The following is a 21917-nucleotide window of genomic DNA, read 5'->3' on the forward strand; positions in this document are numbered from 1 at the left end:
TAAGAACTATTTAATAGCTAAAATAGTTAAAATAATTACAAATTTACCTGTAAAATAAATCCTAACCTAAGTTACAATTAAACCTAACACTACACTATCAATAAATTAAATAAATTAAATACCTACAATTACCTACAATTAAACCTAACACTACACTATCAATACATTAATTAAATACAATATCTACAAATAAATACAATTAAATAAACTAACTAAAGTACAAAAAATAAAAAAATATTTACAAACATTAGAAAAATATTACAACAATTTTAAACTAATTAGACCTACTCTAAGCCCCCTAATAAAATAACAAAGCCCCCCAAAATAAAAAAATGCCCTACCCTATTCTAAATTACAAAAGTTCAAAGCTCTTTTACCTTACCAGCCCTGAACAGGGCCCTTTGCGGGGCATGCCCCAAGAAATTCAGCTCTTTTGCCTGTAAAAAAACACATACAATACCCCCCCCCCAACATTTAGAACCCACCACCCACATAACCCTAATCTAACCCAAACCCCCCTTAAATAAACCTAACACTAAGCCCCTGAAGATCTTCCTACCTTATCTTCACTCTGCCAGGTTCACCGATCCGTCCTCGGAAGTCTTGATCCAAGCCTCGGAAGTGTTGATCCAAGCCCAAGCGGGGGGCTGAAGAGTGACGTCCATCCTCGGGCTGAAGTCTGGATCCAAACGGCGACTGAAGAAATCCATCCTCGGGCTGAAGTCGGAAGTCCATCATCTGGATGAAGTCTTCTATCAAGCCGCATCTTCAATCTTCTTTCTTCTGGAGCGGAGCGGAACCATCTTCTTTCAAGCCGACGCGGAACATCCTCTTCAACCGACGACTAGACGACGAATGACGGTTCCTTTAAATGACATCATCCAAGATGGCGTCCCTCGAATTCCGATTGGCTGATAGGATTCTATCAGCCAATCGGAATTAAGGTAGGAATATTCTGATTCAATCAGCCAATCAGATTGAGCTTGCATTCTATTGGCTGTTCCGATCAGCCAATAGAATGCGAGCTCAATCTGATTGGCTGATTGAATCAGCCAATCGGATTGAACTTGATTCTGATTGGCTGATTCCATCAGCCAATCAGAATTTCCCTACCTTAATTCCGATTGGCTGATAGAATCCTATCAGCCAATCGGAATTCAAGGGAAGTCGTCGTCGGAAGAAGATGGGTCCGCGGTGGAGGTCTTCAAGATGGAGCCGGTCCTCATCGGATGAAGATAGAAGATGCCGCTTGGAAGAAGATGGTTGCCGATCCGGATCTACTCTTCTTCCCGGATAGGATGAAGACTTTGGACCCTCTTCTGGACTTCTTCAGCCGTCGGATGATGGATGTCTAGCCCCCTCTTGGGTTGTGCGGACGGCAGATTAGGGGTTAATAAGTGTAGGTAGCTGGCGGCGACGTTGTGGGGGGGCAGATTAGGGGTTAATAAATATAATATAGGGGTCGGCGGTGTTAGGGGCAGCAGATTAGGGGTACATAAGTATAACGTAGGTGGCGGTCGGCAGATTAGGGGTTAAAAAAATTAAATTGAGTGGCGGCGATGTGGGGGGACCTCGGTTTAGGGGTACATAGGTAGTTTATGGGTGTTAGTGTACTTTAGAGCACAGTAGTTAAGAGCTTTATGAACCGGCGTTAGCCCAGAAAGCTCTTAACTACTGACTTTTTTCTGCGGCTGGAGTTTTGTCATTAGAGTACTAACGCTCACTTCAGCCACGACTCTAAATACCCGGAGTTAAGGAAGATCCCATTGAAAAGATAGGATACGCAATTGACGTAAGGGGATCTGCGGTATGGAAAAGTCGCGGCTGAAAAGTGAGCGTTAGACCCTTTCCTGACTGACTCCAAATACCGGCGGTAGCCTAAAACCAGCGTTAGGAGCCTCTAACGCTGGTTTTCACGGCTACCGCCAAACTCCAAATCTAGGCCTTTGTGTTAAAGCTGCATTGTTATTACATATATTAGCCGAGTAGCATCCTTTCGTATTGGTAATACCTGCATTTAAATTGTATAAATTAGCCTGGTACTGAGAGTATATTTAGCCGAAAGAGGCGCCTCTGATTTATTGCCTTTATATCAGTGGAACTTTGCAGCCTGACATTGATGTGTAGTTAGCCACTAAGTGGATTTAACGGTATAACCTTAAAGCTGCATTGTTATTACATATATTAGCCGATAGCGGCAATTGGATACTGTTTCCTAATAAATGCTACAGAGTAGCTATCCTTCACATTGGTAGAACCTGCACTTGAATTGTATAAATTAGCCTGGTACTGAGAGTATATTGCCACAGATTTATTTCCTTTATGTCCTAGGACATATTAGGTTTCTATATTTTGATATAATTGTTTTTGGGTAATTAAGAGGAGATACACCCTATCTGTTGGCTTTATATAGGTACTTGTCTAGCGCTGTAACACAGTCCTACCCTCTATAAATATGCTTTAACATGTTTTCATCTACTTAACTACAGGGCTCCAATGCACTCCTATATGCGTCTATTTATGTATACAGACACACACATATATATATATATATATATATATATACTCTATAATTGCATTTGTAATGTCCGTCGCTGTCAGCAGTTGCGCACGCATCCTCAAAGGAATGTTGGCAGGGAAGGCAAATGGAGCATTACAAAAATAAACAAAAATGCCTGCAATAAGTATTAAAAAACAGCAACACCTAACCGCCCGCACTAAGTATTAAGAAAAAGAGAACCGCACACAATAAGTATAAAAAAAACACCTAACCGCCCGTAATAAGTATTTAAAAAAAAAAAACCTAAGCGCCCACAATAAGTATTTAAAAAAAAACTAACCGCCCGTACGAAGTATTAAGAAAAAACAACAACTACCTAATAAAAACAAAATTGATGCTTACCTGATAAATTTATTTCTCTTGTGGTGTATCCAGTCCACGGGTTCATCCATTACTTGTGGGATATTCTCCTTCCCAACAGGAAGCTGCAAGAGGACACCCCCAGCAGAGCTGTCTATATAGCTCCTCCCCTAACTGCCACCCCCAGTCATTCGACCGAAGACAAGCAAGAAACAAAGGAGAAACTATAGGGTGCAGTGGTGACTGTAGTTTAAAAATAAAAAACACCTGCCTTAAAATGACAGGGCAGGCCGTGGACTGGATACACCACAAGAGAAATAAATTTATCAGGTAAGCATAAATGTTGTTTTCTCTTACTTGTGGGATACCAATACCAAAGCTTTAGGACACGGATGAAGGGAGGGACAAGGCAGGAGCTTAAACGGAAGGCACCACTGCCTGTAAGACCTTTCTCCCAACAATAGCCTCCGAAGAAGCAAAAGTATCAAATTTATAGAATTTAGAAAAGGTATGAAGCGAAGACCAAGTCGCCGCCTTACAAATCTGTTCAACAGAGGCCTCATGTTTAAAAGCCCATGTGGAAGCTACTGCTCTAGTAGAATGAGCTGTAATTCTTTCAGGAGGCTGCTGGCCAGCAGTCTCATAAGCTAAGCGTATTATACTTCTTAGCCAAAAAGAAAGAGAAGTTGCCGAAGCCTTTTGGCCTCTCCTCTGTCCAGAGTAGACAACAAACAAAGCAGATGTTTGTCGAAAATCCTTCGTAGCTTGTAAATAAAACTTTAAAGCACGAACCACATCAAGATTGTGTAATAGATGTTCCTTCTTTGAAGAAGGATTAGGACATAGTGAAGGAACAACAATCTCTTGATTGATATTCTTATTAGATACCGCCTTAGGAAGAAAACCAGGTTTGGTATGTAACACTACCTTATCTGCATGGAAAATCAGATAAGGAGAATCACATTGTAAAGCAGATAACTCCGAAACTCTTCGAGCCGAGGAGATAGCTACTAAAAACAGAACTTTCCAAGATAAAAGCTAATATCTATGGAATGCAAAGGTTCAAACGGAACCCCTTGAAGAACTTTAAGAACTAAATTTAAACTCCATGGCGGAGCAACAGGTTTAAACACAGGCTTGATCCTAACTAAAGCCTGACAAAACGCCTGAACGTCTGGAACCTCAGCCAGACATTTGTGCAAAAGAATAGACAGAGCAGAAATCTGTTCCTTTAAGGAACTAGCTGACAAACCCTTCTCCAATCCTTCTTGGAGAAAAGATAATATCCTAGGAATCCTGAACTTACTCCATAAGTAACCCTTGGATTCACACCAATGAGGATATTTACACCATATCTTATGATAGATTTTCCTGGTGACAGGCTTTCGAGCCTGAATTAAGGTATCAATGACCGATTCGGAAAAACCACGCTTTGATAGAATCAAGCGTTCAATCTCCAAGCAGTCAGACGTAGAGAAATTAGATTTGGATGTTTGAAGGGACCTTGAAGTAGAAGGTCCTGCCTTAGCGGCAGAGTCCATGGTGGAAAGGATGACATGTCCACCAGATCTGCATACCAAGTCCTGCGTGGCCACGCAGGGGCTATCAAGATCACCGAAGCTCTCTCCTGCTTTATCTTGGCAATCAGACGAGGGAGCAGAGGAAACGGTGGAAACACATAAGCCAGGCTGAAGGACCAGGGCGCTGCTAGAGCATCTATCAGCGCTGCCTTGGGATCCCTGGACCCGTAACAAGGAAGCTTGGCGTTCTGACGAGACGCCATGAGATCCAGTTCTGGTTTGCCCCAAAGTTGGATCAACTGGGCAAATACCTCCGGATGGCGCTCCCACTCCCCGGATGAAAAGTCTGCCAACTTAGAAAATCCGCCTCCCAGTTCTCTACTCCTGGGCTATGGATAGCTGAGAGATGGCAAGAGTGAACCTCTGCCCATAGAATTATCTTTGAAACCTCCAACATTGCCAGGGGGCTCTCTTATTTACGTTGTTAGATATTCACTTTTCTAGGATGCACCTGTATCTTTTATTGACTAATTAAGAGTGCTACTCACCCTGCTTTTCTTGTGTCTTACATTTATCTAGCTCCATTTAAGAGTAATTCCCTTACCCTGGAGTTTCTGAGTATGCACCTTGTTGATAATAAAAAGTTAATTAACTACTAGAATTGAAACCTTATCTTAAAAACAATTGTATTACACTAATTTATTCTGCGATTCTTGTAGCTTTTTCATATTTTATCACTTTTTGATACCACACTTAGACATGGCATTTAAATTATCAGAGGAACGTTGGTCCACTGATATCAATGAAGCATTTACACTAACAGGAGATGTGCAGATAGAAGCAGAGGATGATGCTATCCATGACGTTATTTCTGCATTTAAGCTTTATAAAAAAAGACTAACCAAACAGATTAAAATTAAATGGGAACATCAAAGCCTTAGCAATTATTTAAAAATGGAAATAATTCCAAGAGGCCTTAGGATACGATTAGATCCAGGTATTAATCTGAGAGGTTTAGATGCAGATAATGACTTCATAACTAAGTGGAATGAGATATTAACCAAATGTTCATTGGATCTCATTGCACTAATAATAGAAGAAGACGCTAAGAAACTTGAGAAATGTAAAACAGACGTAGATGATATCTATGAATGTCTACATAAATTTGAAAATGATTCATCATTTGACAAATTAAATAAAGAAACACAGAAACTTATTGAGAAACTACAAAGCGAAATAAAATCACGCAAAAGAAGGAAATTAATAAGGGACCAGGAAGACTATAGAAAAAATAAAATCTACATCTATAGAAACCACATTAACTCTCGAAACTATTATGATTCAGGTACTGATAACTCCGATATGGATTCTGATGGGGAAAATAAAAACAATAACGAAAATACCTCACAGGTACACCCTTTAGGGGCAGGACCAGACGAGGAGGGAAGAAGAGGCACGGGGAGGCCTCAGGAAAGGAGAGGAATGAGAGGGAGAGAGAACAGACGACATCAAAGTCAATACATGATGACGAGAAACCGTCTGAGATACAACTAGTAGGAAATAAATCTCTATTAGGCCCCTATCCATACTCACAAAAAATGGGTATAGTTAATCTCTCATCCTTCCCTTTAAATTGTGAACACATTAAAGTATTAGAAAAGGGCCTCAGTTTCTGCCCTACTAATAGCTTAGACCTATTTGAGGTCACTAAAGATTTACACCTTTTTGCTAGGAAGTTAGCATTAAAAAAGATTATGACTCCTAAAACTCAGATAGACTTGTCTTGTAGACAAGAAACAGAGGCACTCCATAATCTAGAAACTTTGTTCTCTGAACAAAGTAATGAAATTACTGACATACACCCTAAAACTAATTTTAAGAAAAAAATCTACCTACATGCCCTCTTTTTCATCTATCCCCAATATTTCCGTTTTTGTACAAAAACGTTACGGCTGATCTGATGAAAATCGAAAGTACAAGCATTGTTAACGATAACCTCACCAAACGGGAACGTAAAGCCCTTAATGAGCTTACTAGACACCCTGAACTTATCATAAAGCCGGCCGACAAGGGCGGCAATATTGTCATCCTTAATCAGGACCTCTACATTAAAGAGGCCATGAGACAACTATCAGATCCTAAACAATATTCAAAATCCTCAATTGATGAATTCCACAAATCCCATAACGAATTACTGTTTATGCTAAATGATGCTCGTAGAAATAATTTAATCACTAGCCATGAGTTTAGTTTTTTATTCAATCAAAAACCTAAAATCCCAGTATTTTACTGGACTCCCAAACTACATAAATCCCTCACCAACCCTCCGGGACGTCCCATAATATCAGGGATAGGAGGTCCTACGGAAGGAATTAGTAAATATGTAGATCATTTTTTACAGCCATTTGTCAATGATCTTCGTACTTTTGTACAAGACTCAACAGACGTAATAAAAAAACTGGATGGGATCAACATTCAGGAAGACACTATTTTAGTGTCCCTGGATGTTGAATCCCTATACTCCTCTATCCCGCATGATGTGGGTCTTAAAACATGTGAAGAATTTCTCAATACAAGGGGTCTCGGTTATAAGAAACATACCAAATTTGTAATTGACTTATTAAAATTTGTGTTGGACAACAATATCTTCATCTTTGATGCAAAGTGCTACAAACAGATACAAGGTACCGCCATGGGGGCCACATGTGCACCAACCTACGCCTGTTTACACCTTGGCGGCTGGGAGAACCAAATTGTATTTGGGGACTACTCCGAAGTGGTTGATGCACATGTGGCCATCTGGATCAGATATGTTGATGATATTCTGCTATTGTGGGATGGCACTGAGGATGAATTGATGACATTTATTTCTCTTTTGAACTGTAATGACCGTAACATTTTTCTTACCTGTAATCATGACTTAAACTCAATTGATTTTCTGGATTTGAAAATTAGCAAAAAAGAAGGGAAAATTGAGACAGAAGTCTTTCGCAAACCCACGGCAACCAATAGCCTCCTCCTGGGGTCGAGCCACCACCCCACAAATTTGAAAAAGGGCATCCCCTATGGACAATTTCTGCGGCTTCGTAGAATATGTTCTGATGAAAAAACATTTAAAAAACAAGCCAAAGAGATGGCGACCCGATTCCATGATAGAGGCTACTCCAAAAGGTGCATTAAGAGAGCTCTTTATAGAGCCTCCCAACACCAAAGAAAAGACCTGTTATATAAATGTAAGAACAGAGATGACACAAATGAAGAAAATAAGATCAGGTTCATCACTAAATATAATGCCCATTGGAGCAAAGTAAAAGACACTCTGAATAAAAACTGGCATTTACTAACTAATGATACAACACTTCACCAATATGTAGGAGACTATCCACAGATGACTGCAAGGCGTTGCAATAATCTAAAAGACATGTTGGTTAAAAGTGAATTCAATAAAGTTCCAACCCATAACTGGTTGGAACAAAATGCACAGAAAATTGTAGGTAGCACTCCATGTGGCCACTGTGTCTGCTGTCAATACATGCAGAGAAGTAAAACATTTAATACAAATACAGGACATATATATAAAATCAACTCCTTCATTAATTGCTCCACAAAAGGAGTTATATATTTACTTTACTGTTCCTGTAAAAGTTTTTACGTTGGTAAAACTTTTAGAGAATTTCGCTCACGAATTTCTGAACATAGGGACGATATTAAACAATGCAATATTGACAGCCCTGTGGCAAGACACTATGCACAATTTCATGAATCTAAAACTGATGATTTGAAGTTCATTGGAATTGAATCTGTAAAACTTAGTATGCGTGGCGGGGATATTGACAATATCCTGCTACGTAAAGAAACAAAATGGATATATAAACTAAATACCTTAGCACCTCATGGCCTCAATGAAAAATTAGAGTTTGCTTCATTTTTAGTTTAGTCCTCTGTGGATATGTGCACATCATCCTGTGTGTAACTACATAGTCTTTTGTGGTATCAAAAATTAAAAATTATGAATGGTGTAATTGCAATACTAAATACAAAAACATAGACCTATTTACGCAATCTGAACATACGCACACACTAGTAATATAACAGATTAATTGAATAATATAATCTTCCAATGTATCGAATGTAAGTATGCAAGCATGAGTGTTTAAACATAAATGTATCCTTGTATATAACCCTTTGCTGTACTGATCTACAAAAAAGCAAAATGTTGCTACAAAGTATCAAAGCCGTTTTGAATGACAGATTTTTCTACCAATGACATTCACTACCAGAGCGGCCAAATTCTTATAAATCAGCACAGCCACTGACGTGACGTCAGCACCCGGAAGAAGCTCCATGCTGCTGTATTGAAAGGAGTGAAACGAGCTTTAAGACTCGTCGGTTTGCAGCACTTTGTCAGAGGACCCTTTGCCTGACTGTGGTCTACCCCTTGTCTCATCTGGATATTTCTGTGTCTCAGGAGCTACAATTCAGGGTAGAGCAACCGCGTGAAAAAGACAGGTACTCTAATGAACTGTTATATATTTGCACTTTACACATGCCTGTGAAAAAGACGCGGCGAGGGTAAGCTCCCCTTGACTCCTGATGACCTCACGCTACTATGTACATTTAGACACGAAGGGGTAAGACTGTATCCACTTGGTCCGTGCATCTTTAAGGACATGCACTATACTGCGGATTACAATTATATATCACCTATACATGCAAAGTGACGAACATTCGCCTATTTTTGTATACTGGTGCACCAGTCCCCTGCACGGCCCATCTGACATTTTTTATGCATCTTCTATATCCCTGTATGTATGTGATTGTATGTTTGGATGTATGCACTTATTTAATGTAACTTTATTAAATTCATTTGTATTTCAAGAATTCGCCCTAGTCTCTTACTTATTATATACAGCTGTGCTCTCTTTTGCCTAGACTTTTAGTTACCTGTATTTTAGGTTTCTACTCTCTTATTTACGTTGTTAGATATTCACTTTTCTAGGATGCACCTGTATCTTTTATTGACTAATTAAGAGTGCTACTCACCCTGCTTTTCTTGTGTCTTACATTTATCTAGCTCCATTTAAGAGTAATTCCCTTACCCTGGAGTTTCTGAGTATGCACCTTGTTGATAATAAAAAGTTAATTAACTACTAGAATTGAAACCTTATCTTAAAAACAATTGTATTACACTAATTTATTCTGCGATTCTTGTAGCTTTTTCATATTTTATCACTTTTTGATACCACACTTAGACATGGCATTTAAATTATCAGAGGAACGTTGGTCCACTGATATCAATGAAGCATTTACACTAACAGGAGATGTGCAGATAGAAGCAGAGGATGATGCTATCCATGACGTTATTTCTGCATTTAAGCTTTATAAAAAAAGACTAACCAAACAGATTAAAATTAAATGGGAACATCAAAGCCTTAGCAATTATTTAAAAATGGAAATAATTCCAAGAGGCCTTAGGATACGATTAGATCCAGGTATTAATCTGAGAGGTTTAGATGCAGATAATGACTTCATAACTAAGTGGAATGAGATATTAACCAAATGTTCATTGGATCTCATTGCACTAATAATAGAAGAAGACGCTAAGAAACTTGAGAAATGTAAAACAGACGTAGATGATATCTATGAATGTCTACATAAATTTGAAAATGATTCATCATTTGACAAATTAAATAAAGAAACACAGAAACTTATTGAGAAACTACAAAGCGAAATAAAATCACGCAAAAGAAGGAAATTAATAAGGGACCAGGAAGACTATAGAAAAAATAAAATCTACATCTATAGAAACCACATTAACTCTCGAAACTATTATGATTCAGGTACTGATAACTCCGATATGGATTCTGATGGGGAAAATAAAAACAATAACGAAAATACCTCACAGGTACACCCTTTAGGGGCAGGACCAGACGAGGAGGGAAGAAGAGGCACGGGGAGGCCTCAGGAAAGGAGAGGAATGAGAGGGAGAGAGAACAGACGACATCAAAGTCAATACATGATGACGAGAAACCGTCTGAGATACAACTAGTAGGAAATAAATCTCTATTAGGCCCCTATCCATACTCACAAAAAATGGGTATAGTTAATCTCTCATCCTTCCCTTTAAATTGTGAACACATTAAAGTATTAGAAAAGGGCCTCAGTTTCTGCCCTACTAATAGCTTAGACCTATTTGAGGTCACTAAAGATTTACACCTTTTTGCTAGGAAGTTAGCATTAAAAAAGATTATGACTCCTAAAACTCAGATAGACTTGTCTTGTAGACAAGAAACAGAGGCACTCCATAATCTAGAAACTTTGTTCTCTGAACAAAGTAATGAAATTACTGACATACACCCTAAAACTAATTTTAAGAAAAAATCTACCTACATGCCCTCTTTTTCATCTATCCCCAATATTTCCGTTTTTGTACAAAACGTTACGGCTGATCTGATGAAAATCGAAAGTACAGGCATTGTTAACGATAACCTCACCAAACGGGAACGTAAAGCCCTTAATGAGCTTACTAGACACCCTGAACTTATCATAAAGCCGGCCGACAAGGGCGGCAATATTGTCATCCTTAATCAGGACCTCTACATTAAAGAGGCCATGAGACAACTATCAGATCCTAAACAATATTCAAAATCCTCAATTGATGAATTCCACAAATCCCATAACGAATTACTGTTTATGCTAAATGATGCTCGTAGAAATAATTTAATCACTAGCCATGAGTTTAGTTTTTTATTCAATCAAAAACCTAAAATCCCAGTATTTTACTGGACTCCCAAACTACATAAATCCCTCACCAACCCTCCGGGACGTCCCATAATATCAGGGATAGGAGGTCCTACGGAAGGAATTAGTAAATATGTAGATCATTTTTTACAGCCATTTGTCAATGATCTTCGTACTTTTGTACAAGACTCAACAGACGTAATAAAAAAACTGGATGGGATCAACATTCAGGAAGACACTATTTTAGTGTCCCTGGATGTTGAATCCCTATACTCCTCTATCCCGCATGATGTGGGTCTTAAAACATGTGAAGAATTTCTCAATACAAGGGGTCTCGGTTATAAGAAACATACCAAATTTGTAATTGACTTATTAAAATTTGTGTTGGACAACAATATCTTCATCTTTGATGCAAAGTGCTACAAACAGATACAAGGTACCGCCATGGGGGCCACATGTGCACCAACCTACGCCTGTTTACACCTTGGCGGCTGGGAGAACCAAATTGTATTTGGGGACTACTCCGAAGTGGTTGATGCACATGTGGCCATCTGGATCAGATATGTTGATGATATTCTGCTATTGTGGGATGGCACTGAGGATGAATTGATGACATTTATTTCTCTTTTGAACTGTAATGACCGTAACATTTTTCTTACCTGTAATCATGACTTAAACTCAATTGATTTTCTGGATTTGAAAATTAGCAAAAAAGAAGGGAAAATTGAGACAGAAGTCTTTCGCAAACCCACGGCAACCAATAGCCTCCTCCTGGGGTCGAGCCACCACCCCACAAATTTGAAAAAGGGCATCCCCTATGGACAATTTCTGCGGCTTCGTAGAATATGTTCTGATGAAAAAACATTTAAAAAACAAGCCAAAGAGATGGCGACCCGATTCCATGATAGAGGCTACTCCAAAAGGTGCATTAAGAGAGCTCTTTATAGAGCCTCCCAACACCAAAGAAAAGACCTGTTATATAAATGTAAGAACAGAGATGACACAAATGAAGAAAATAAGATCAGGTTCATCACTAAATATAATGCCCATTGGAGCAAAGTAAAAGACACTCTGAATAAAAACTGGCATTTACTAACTAATGATACAACACTTCACCAATATGTAGGAGACTATCCACAGATGACTGCAAGGCGTTGCAATAATCTAAAAGACATGTTGGTTAAAAGTGAATTCAATAAAGTTCCAACCCATAACTGGTTGGAACAAAATGCACAGAAAATTGTAGGTAGCACTCCATGTGGCCACTGTGTCTGCTGTCAATACATGCAGAGAAGTAAAACATTTAATACAAATACAGGACATATATATAAAATCAACTCCTTCATTAATTGCTCCACAAAAGGAGTTATATATTTACTTTACTGTTCCTGTAAAAGTTTTTACGTTGGTAAAACTTTTAGAGAATTTCGCTCACGAATTTCTGAACATAGGGACGATATTAAACAATGCAATATTGACAGCCCTGTGGCAAGACACTATGCACAATTTCATGAATCTAAAACTGATGATTTGAAGTTCATTGGAATTGAATCTGTAAAACTTAGTATGCGTGGCGGGGATATTGACAATATCCTGCTACGTAAAGAAACAAAATGGATATATAAACTAAATACCTTAGCACCTCATGGCCTCAATGAAAAATTAGAGTTTGCTTCATTTTTAGTTTAGTCCTCTGTGGATATGTGCACATCATCCTGTGTGTAACTACATAGTCTTTTGTGGTATCAAAAATTAAAAATTATGAATGGTGTAATTGCAATACTAAATACAAAAACATAGACCTATTTACGCAATCTGAACATACGCACACACTAGTAATATAACAGATTAATTGAATAATATAATCTTCCAATGTATCGAATGTAAGTATGCAAGCATGAGTGTTTAAACATAAATGTATCCTTGTATATAACCCTTTGCTGTACTGATCTACAAAAAAGCAAAATGTTGCTACAAAGTATCAAAGCCGTTTTGAATGACAGATTTTTCTACCAATGACATTCACTACCAGAGCGGCCAAATTCTTATAAATCAGCACAGCCACTGACGTGACGTCAGCACCCGGAAGAAGCTCCATGCTGCTGTATTGAAAGGAGTGAAACGAGCTTTAAGACTCGTCGGTTTGCAGCACTTTGTCAGAGGACCCTTTGCCTGACTGTGGTCTACCCCTTGTCTCATCTGGATATTTCTGTGTCTCAGGAGCTACAATTCAGGGTAGAGCAACCGCGTGAAAAAGACAGGTACTCTAATGAACTGTTATATATTTGCACTTTACACATGCCTGTGAAAAAGACGCGGCGAGGGTAAGCTCCCCTTGACTCCTGATGACCTCACGCTACTATGTACATTTAGACACGAAGGGGTAAGACTGTATCCACTTGGTCCGTGCATCTTTAAGGACATGCACTATACTGCGGATTACAATTATATATCACCTATACATGCAAAGTGACGAACATTCGCCTATTTTTGTATACTGGTGCACCAGTCCCCTGCACGGCCCATCTGACATTTTTTATGCATCTTCTATATCCCTGTATGTATGTGATTGTATGTTTGGATGTATGCACTTATTTAATGTAACTTTATTAAATTCATTTGTATTTCAAGAATTCGCCCTAGTCTCTTACTTATTATATACAGCTGTGCTCTCTTTTGCCTAGACTTTTAGTTACCTGTATTTTAGGTTTCTACTCTCTTATTTACGTTGTTAGATATTCACTTTTCTAGGATGCACCTGTATCTTTTATTGACTAATTAAGAGTGCTACTCACCCTGCTTTTCTTGTGTCTTACATTTATCTAGCTCCATTTAAGAGTAATTCCCTTACCCTGGAGTTTCTGAGTATGCACCTTGTTGATAATAAAAAGTTAATTAACTACTAGAATTGAAACCTTATCTTAAAAACAATTGTATTACACTAATTTATTCTGCGATTCTTGTAGCTTTTTCATATTTTATCACTTTTTGATACCACACTTAGACATGGCATTTAAATTATCAGAGGAACGTTGGTCCACTGATATCAATGAAGCATTTACACTAACAGGAGATGTGCAGATAGAAGCAGAGGATGATGCTATCCATGACGTTATTTCTGCATTTAAGCTTTATAAAAAAAGACTAACCAAACAGATTAAAATTAAATGGGAACATCAAAGCCTTAGCAATTATTTAAAAATGGAAATAATTCCAAGAGGCCTTAGGATACGATTAGATCCAGGTATTAATCTGAGAGGTTTAGATGCAGATAATGACTTCATAACTAAGTGGAATGAGATATTAACCAAATGTTCATTGGATCTCATTGCACTAATAATAGAAGAAGACGCTAAGAAACTTGAGAAATGTAAAACAGACGTAGATGATATCTATGAATGTCTACATAAATTTGAAAATGATTCATCATTTGACAAATTAAATAAAGAAACACAGAAACTTATTGAGAAACTACAAAGCGAAATAAAATCACGCAAAAGAAGGAAATTAATAAGGGACCAGGAAGACTATAGAAAAAATAAAATCTACATCTATAGAAACCACATTAACTCTCGAAACTATTATGATTCAGGTACTGATAACTCCGATATGGATTCTGATGGGGAAAATAAAAACAATAACGAAAATACCTCACAGGTACACCCTTTAGGGGCAGGACCAGACGAGGAGGGAAGAAGAGGCACGGGGAGGCCTCAGGAAAGGAGAGGAATGAGAGGGAGAGAGAACAGACGACATCAAAGTCAATACATGATGACGAGAAACCGTCTGAGATACAACTAGTAGGAAATAAATCTCTATTAGGCCCCTATCCATACTCACAAAAAATGGGTATAGTTAATCTCTCATCCTTCCCTTTAAATTGTGAACACATTAAAGTATTAGAAAAGGGCCTCAGTTTCTGCCCTACTAATAGCTTAGACCTATTTGAGGTCACTAAAGATTTACACCTTTTTGCTAGGAAGTTAGCATTAAAAAAGATTATGACTCCTAAAACTCAGATAGACTTGTCTTGTAGACAAGAAACAGAGGCACTCCATAATCTAGAAACTTTGTTCTCTGAACAAAGTAATGAAATTACTGACATACACCCTAAAACTAATTTTAAGAAAAAATCTACCTACATGCCCTCTTTTTCATCTATCCCCAATATTTCCGTTTTTGTACAAAACGTTACGGCTGATCTGATGAAAATCGAAAGTACAGGCATTGTTAACGATAACCTCACCAAACGGGAACGTAAAGCCCTTAATGAGCTTACTAGACACCCTGAACTTATCATAAAGCCGGCCGACAAGGGCGGCAATATTGTCATCCTTAATCAGGACCTCTACATTAAAGAGGCCATGAGACAACTATCAGATCCTAAACAATATTCAAAATCCTCAATTGATGAATTCCACAAATCCCATAACGAATTACTGTTTATGCTAAATGATGCTCGTAGAAATAATTTAATCACTAGCCATGAGTTTAGTTTTTTATTCAATCAAAAACCTAAAATCCCAGTATTTTACTGGACTCCCAAACTACATAAATCCCTCACCAACCCTCCGGGACGTCCCATAATATCAGGGATAGGAGGTCCTACGGAAGGAATTAGTAAATATGTAGATCATTTTTTACAGCCATTTGTCAATGATCTTCGTACTTTTGTACAAGACTCAACAGACGTAATAAAAAAACTGGATGGGATCAACATTCAGGAAGACACTATTTTAGTGTCCCTGGATGTTGAATCCCTATACTCCTCTATCCCGCATGATGTGGGTCTTAAAACATGTGAAGAATTTCTCAATACAAGGGGTCTCGGTTATAAGAAACATACCAAATTTGTAATTGACTTATTAAAATTTGTGTTGGACAACAATATCTTCATCTTTGATGCAAAGTGCTACAAACAGATACAAGGTACCGCCATGGGGGCCACATGTGCACCAACCTACGCCTGTTTACACCTTGGCGGCTGGGAGAACCAAATTGTATTTGGGGACTACTCCGAAGTGGTTGATGCACATGTGGCCATCTGGATCAGATATGTTGATGATATTCTGCTATTGTGGGATGGCACTGAGGATGAATTGATGACATTTATTTCTCTTTTGAACTGTAATGACCGTAACATTTTTCTTACCTGTAATCATGACTTAAACTCAATTGATTTTCTGGATTTGAAAATTAGCAAAAAAGAAGGGAAAATTGAGACAGAAGTCTTTCGCAAACCCACGGCAACCAATAGCCTCCTCCTGGGGTCGAGCCACCACCCCACAAATTTGAAAAAGGGCATCCCCTATGGACAATTTCTGCGGCTTCGTAGAATATGTTCTGATGAAAAAACATTTAAAAAACAAGCCAAAGAGATGGCGACCCGATTCCATGATAGAGGCTACTCCAAAAGGTGCATTAAGAGAGCTCTTTATAGAGCCTCCCAACACCAAAGAAAAGACCTGTTATATAAATGTAAGAACAGAGATGACACAAATGAAGAAAATAAGATCAGGTTCATCACTAAATATAATGCCCATTGGAGCAAAGTAAAAGACACTCTGAATAAAAACTGGCATTTACTAACTAATGATACAACACTTCACCAATATGTAGGAGACTATCCACAGATGACTGCAAGGCGTTGCAATAATCTAAAAGACATGTTGGTTAAAAGTGAATTCAATAAAGTTCCAACCCATAACTGGTTGGAACAAAATGCACAGAAAATTGTAGGTAGCACTCCATGTGGCCACTGTGTCTGCTGTCAATACATGCAGAGAAGTAAAACATTTAATACAAATACAGGACATATATATAAAATCAACTCCTTCATTAATTGCTCCACAAAAGGAGTTATATATTTACTTTACTGTTCCTGTAAAAGTTTTTACGTTGGTAAAACTTTTAGAGAATTTCGCTCACGAATTTCTGAACATAGGGACGATATTAAACAATGCAATATTGACAGCCCTGTGGCAAGACACTATGCACAATTTCATGAATCTAAAACTGATGATTTGAAGTTCATTGGAATTGAATCTGTAAAACTTAGTATGCGTGGCGGGGATATTGACAATATCCTGCTACGTAAAGAAACAAAATGGATATATAAACTAAATACCTTAGCACCTCATGGCCTCAATGAAAAATTAGAGTTTGCTTCATTTTTAGTTTAGTCCTCTGTGGATATGTGCACATCATCCTGTGTGTAACTACATAGTCTTTTGTGGTATCAAAAATTAAAAATTATGAATGGTGTAATTGCAATACTAAATACAAAAACATAGACCTATTTACGCAATCTGAACATACGCACACACTAGTAATATAACAGATTAATTGAATAATATAATCTTCCAATGTATCGAATGTAAGTATGCAAGCATGAGTGTTTAAACATAAATGTATCCTTGTATATAACCCTTTGCTGTACTGATCTACAAAAAAGCAAAATGTTGCTACAAAGTATCAAAGCCGTTTTGAATGACAGATTTTTCTACCAATGACATTCACTACCAGAGCGGCCAAATTCTTATAAATCAGCACAGCCACTGACGTGACGTCAGCACCCGGAAGAAGCTCCATGCTGCTGTATTGAAAGGAGTGAAACGAGCTTTAAGACTCGTCGGTTTGCAGCACTTTGTCAGAGGACCCTTTGCCTGACTGTGGTCTACCCCTTGTCTCATCTGGATATTTCTGTGTCTCAGGAGCTACAATTCAGGGTAGAGCAACCGCGTGAAAAAGACAGGTACTCTAATGAACTGTTATATATTTGCACTTTACACATGCCTGTGAAAAAGACGCGGCGAGGGTAAGCTCCCCTTGACTCCTGATGACCTCACGCTACTATGTACATTTAGACACGAAGGGGTAAGACTGTATCCACTTGGTCCGTGCATCTTTAAGGACATGCACTATACTGCGGATTACAATTATATATCACCTATACATGCAAAGTGACGAACATTCGCCTATTTTTGTATACTGGTGCACCAGTCCCCTGCACGGCCCATCTGACATTTTTTATGCATCTTCTATATCCCTGTATGTATGTGATTGTATGTTTGGATGTATGCACTTATTTAATGTAACTTTATTAAATTCATTTGTATTTCAAGAATTCGCCCTAGTCTCTTACTTATTATATACAGCTGTGCTCTCTTTTGCCTAGACTTTTAGTTACCTGTATTTTAGGTTTCTACTCTCTTATTTACGTTGTTAGATATTCACTTTTCTAGGATGCACCTGTATCTTTTATTGACTAATTAAGAGTGCTACTCACCCTGCTTTTCTTGTGGCTCCTTATTCCCCCCTGATGGTTGATATAGGCTACAGTCGTGATGCTATCCGACTGAAATCTGATGAACCTGACCGCAGCTAGCTGAGGCCAATTCTGAAGAGCATTGAATATCGCTCTTAGTTCCAGAATGTTTATCGGAAGGAGGGCCTCCTCCTGAGTCCACGAACCCTGAGCCTTCAGGGAGTTCCAGACTGCACCCCAGCCCAGAAGGCTGGCATCTGTCGTTACTATAGTCCATTCTGGCCTGCGGAAACTCATTCCCTTGGACAGATGGACCCGAGATAGCCACCAGAGAAGAGAATCCCTGGTCTCTCGATCCAGATTTAGTAGAGGGGACAAATCTGTGTAATCCCCATTCCACTGATTGAGCATGCAAAGTTGCAGTGGTCTGAGATGTAGGCGGGCAAACGGAACTATGTCCATTGCCGCTACCATTAATCCGATTACCTCCATACACTGAGCCACTGACGGACGAGAAATGGAATAAAGAGCACGGCAGGGAGTTAGAAGTTTTGACAACCTGACCTCTGTCAGATAAATCTTCATTTCTACTGAATCTATCAGAGTTCCTAGGAAGGAAACTCTTGTGAGAGGTGAGAGAGAACTCTTTCCTTCGTTCACCTTCCACCCGTGAGACCTTAGGAATGCCAGAACAATGTCCGTATGGGACCTGGCGATTTGAAAAGTTGACGCCTGTATCAGGATGTGGTCTAGGTAAGGGGCTACTGCTATACCCCACGGTCTTAGAACCGCCAGAAGGGACCCTAGAATCTTCGTAAAGATTCTTGGTGCCGTGGCTAACCCGAAGGGAAGAGCCACAAACTGGTAATGCCTGTCTACGAAGGCGAACCTGAGAAACTGATGATGATCCCCGTGTATCGGAATATGTAGATAAGCATCCTTTAAATCCACGGTAGTCATATATTGACCCTCCTGGATCATAGGTAGGATGGTTCGAATAGTCTCCATCTTGAAGGATGGGACCCTGAGATATTTGTTTAGGATCTTGAGATCCAAGATTGGTCTGAAAGTTCCCTCTTTCTTGGGAACTATAAACAGATTTGACTAGAAGCCCTGCCCCTGTTCCTCCTTTGGAACTGGGTGGATCACTCCCATAACTAGTAGGTCTTGAACGCAATGTAAGAATGCCTCTCTCTTTATCTGGTTTGCAGATAATTGTGAGAGATGAAATCTCCCCTTTGGAGATGAAGCTTTGAAATCCAGAAGATATCCTTGGGAAACAATCTCCAGAGCCCAGGGATCCTGGACGTCTCTTGCCCAAGCCTGGGCGAAGAGAGAAAGTCTGCCCCCCACTAGATCCGGTCCCGGATCGGGGGAGAAAAACATTAAACCTGTTAACAAACGGTCAAACACACTGCCACAGCTCTGCTGTGGCTCCTACCTGCCCTTAAAAACTATTTTTGCAGGAACAAAACCCTCTATAGAGATCCTATAAGCCAGAGGACTCCTTCAGGGAAGCTGGATGTCTCAGACTGAAAATGAAAATAGGCCCCTCCCACCATGCACTCAAAGTCAGAGGGCCTTAAACAAGTACTCCTAGGAGTAATCTAACAAGCCATGTGGAAACTAGGCCCCAAATAAAGATTTATCACCCTCAGAGAAAAAACGTTTTTATTTATAAATCATGCAAACGTTTTTACACTAATATAGGTATTAAGATGAATATTATCCCTTTTTGCAAGCATGATTCCAGTTGTTGTTAAATCACTGTATCAGGCTTACCTTAAATATACCAGGCACTGTCAGCATTTTCTAGACCTTATCATCTCTCTAGAAAAAAATATACTGAACATACCTCAAAGCAGGCAATCTGCAGACCGTCCCCCCAACTGAAGTTTTCTTTCCATACTCTTCAGTTATGTGTGAGAACAGCAATGGACCTTAGTTACAAACCGCTAAGATCATCAAACCTCCAGGCAGAAGTCTTCTTCCAATTTCTGCCTGAGAGTAAAAACCGTACAACGCCGGTACCGTTTAAAAAAAACAAACTTTTGATTGAAGGTAAAAACTACACTAAGCCACCACATCTCTCTTGATACTTCCTTTCTTGTCGAGAGCTGCAAGAGAATGACTGGGGGTGGCAGTTAGGGGAGGAGCTATATAGACAGCTCTGCCGTGGGTGTCCTCTTGCAGCTTCCTGTTGGGAAGGAGAATATCCCACAAGTAATGGATGAACCCGTGGACTGGATACACCTTTACAAGAGAAATTATTAACCCCTAAATCCACAAACCACAACATCGCAAACTACCTAATACATCTATTAACCCCTAATCCGCCAACCCCCCACAACGCAATAAACCTAATTTACCTATTAACTCCTACATCACAAAAAACTAATTTAATGAGTAAGCCCCCTAACATAACACCCCCCTAAATTAACCCCTTAATTACAATAAAAATAAATTACTACATTACAATAAAAAATATAAAAAAAATTACATTACATTAATCTAATTACAGAAAATAAAAAAAACGCTAACATTACAAAAATAATAAACAACACTATCCAAAATAAAAAAATTAAACCTTAACCCTATGAAAATAAAAAAGCCCCTCCCCCACAAAATAAAACCCCCAACAATCTAATGCTACACTACCAATAGCCCTTAAAAAGGGCTTTTTGTAGGGCATTGTCCTAAGTTTAACAGCTCTTTTATATTACAAATAAACCAAGTCCCCCCTAACAGTAAAAACCCCCACCCACCAAATCCCCCAAAATAAAAAAAAAATAACACTAATAAACCTAATCTACCCATTGGCCTGAAAATGGCATTTGTGTGGGTATTGCCCTTAAAAGGGCATTGAGCTCTTTTTCACTGCCCTTAAAAGGACATTCAGCTCTTTTGAGATTTGACAAAAAAAAACCTAATCTTAAAAAACAATCCCCCCAAAAAAATTAAAAAAAAAAACCTAAAACCCCAAATAGGTACTCACGGTTTCAGAAAGCCGGCGGAGGTCTTCTTCCAGGCGGGTCCATCATCTTCATCCACAATGAAGGCGGCATGGAGTGGAGGTTCCTCTTCATGCGATCATCCGCCGCCCACTGAAGAAAGAATTCAAGGTACCCCATATTTATTGGGGTACCTTGAATGCCTATTGGCTAAAATTTTCAAAATCAGCCAATAGGATGAGAGCTACTGAAATCTTATTGGCTGATTTGAACAACCAATAGGATTACAGTAGCTCGCATTCTATTGGCTGTTTTGTAAATTCAGAAGCCAATAGAATGAGAGCTACTGAAATCTTATTGGCTGTTTTGAAAAATTCAACCAATAGGAATGCAAGGTACCCCAAATTGATTGCGGTACCTTGCATTCAATATTCAGTATACCACGGACATCGGATGAAGAGCCTCCATGTCGCCGAGGACCGCCGCCGCCAAAGACCGTTGCCATCGCCGCTGGGAACACCATTTCGAATCTCCGCTGTGGATGAAGATGATGGATCCGCCAGGAAGAAGACCTTCTC

At 39.0% G+C, this 21917-nt stretch overlaps 1 protein-coding gene across 1 annotated transcript in view; it reads right to left on the reverse strand.

Annotated features, from left to right (window-relative positions):
* LOC128662238 (gastrula zinc finger protein XlCGF57.1-like) overlaps positions 1-21917 on the reverse strand; it is a 111633-nt gene that overhangs the window by 16420 nt on the left and 73296 nt on the right. The gene's annotated exons all lie outside the window — the stretch shown is intronic.

Source organism: Bombina bombina, chromosome 6 (assembly GCF_027579735.1).
Source record: "Bombina bombina isolate aBomBom1 chromosome 6, aBomBom1.pri, whole genome shotgun sequence".
NCBI lineage: Eukaryota > Metazoa > Chordata > Amphibia > Anura > Bombinatoridae > Bombina > Bombina bombina.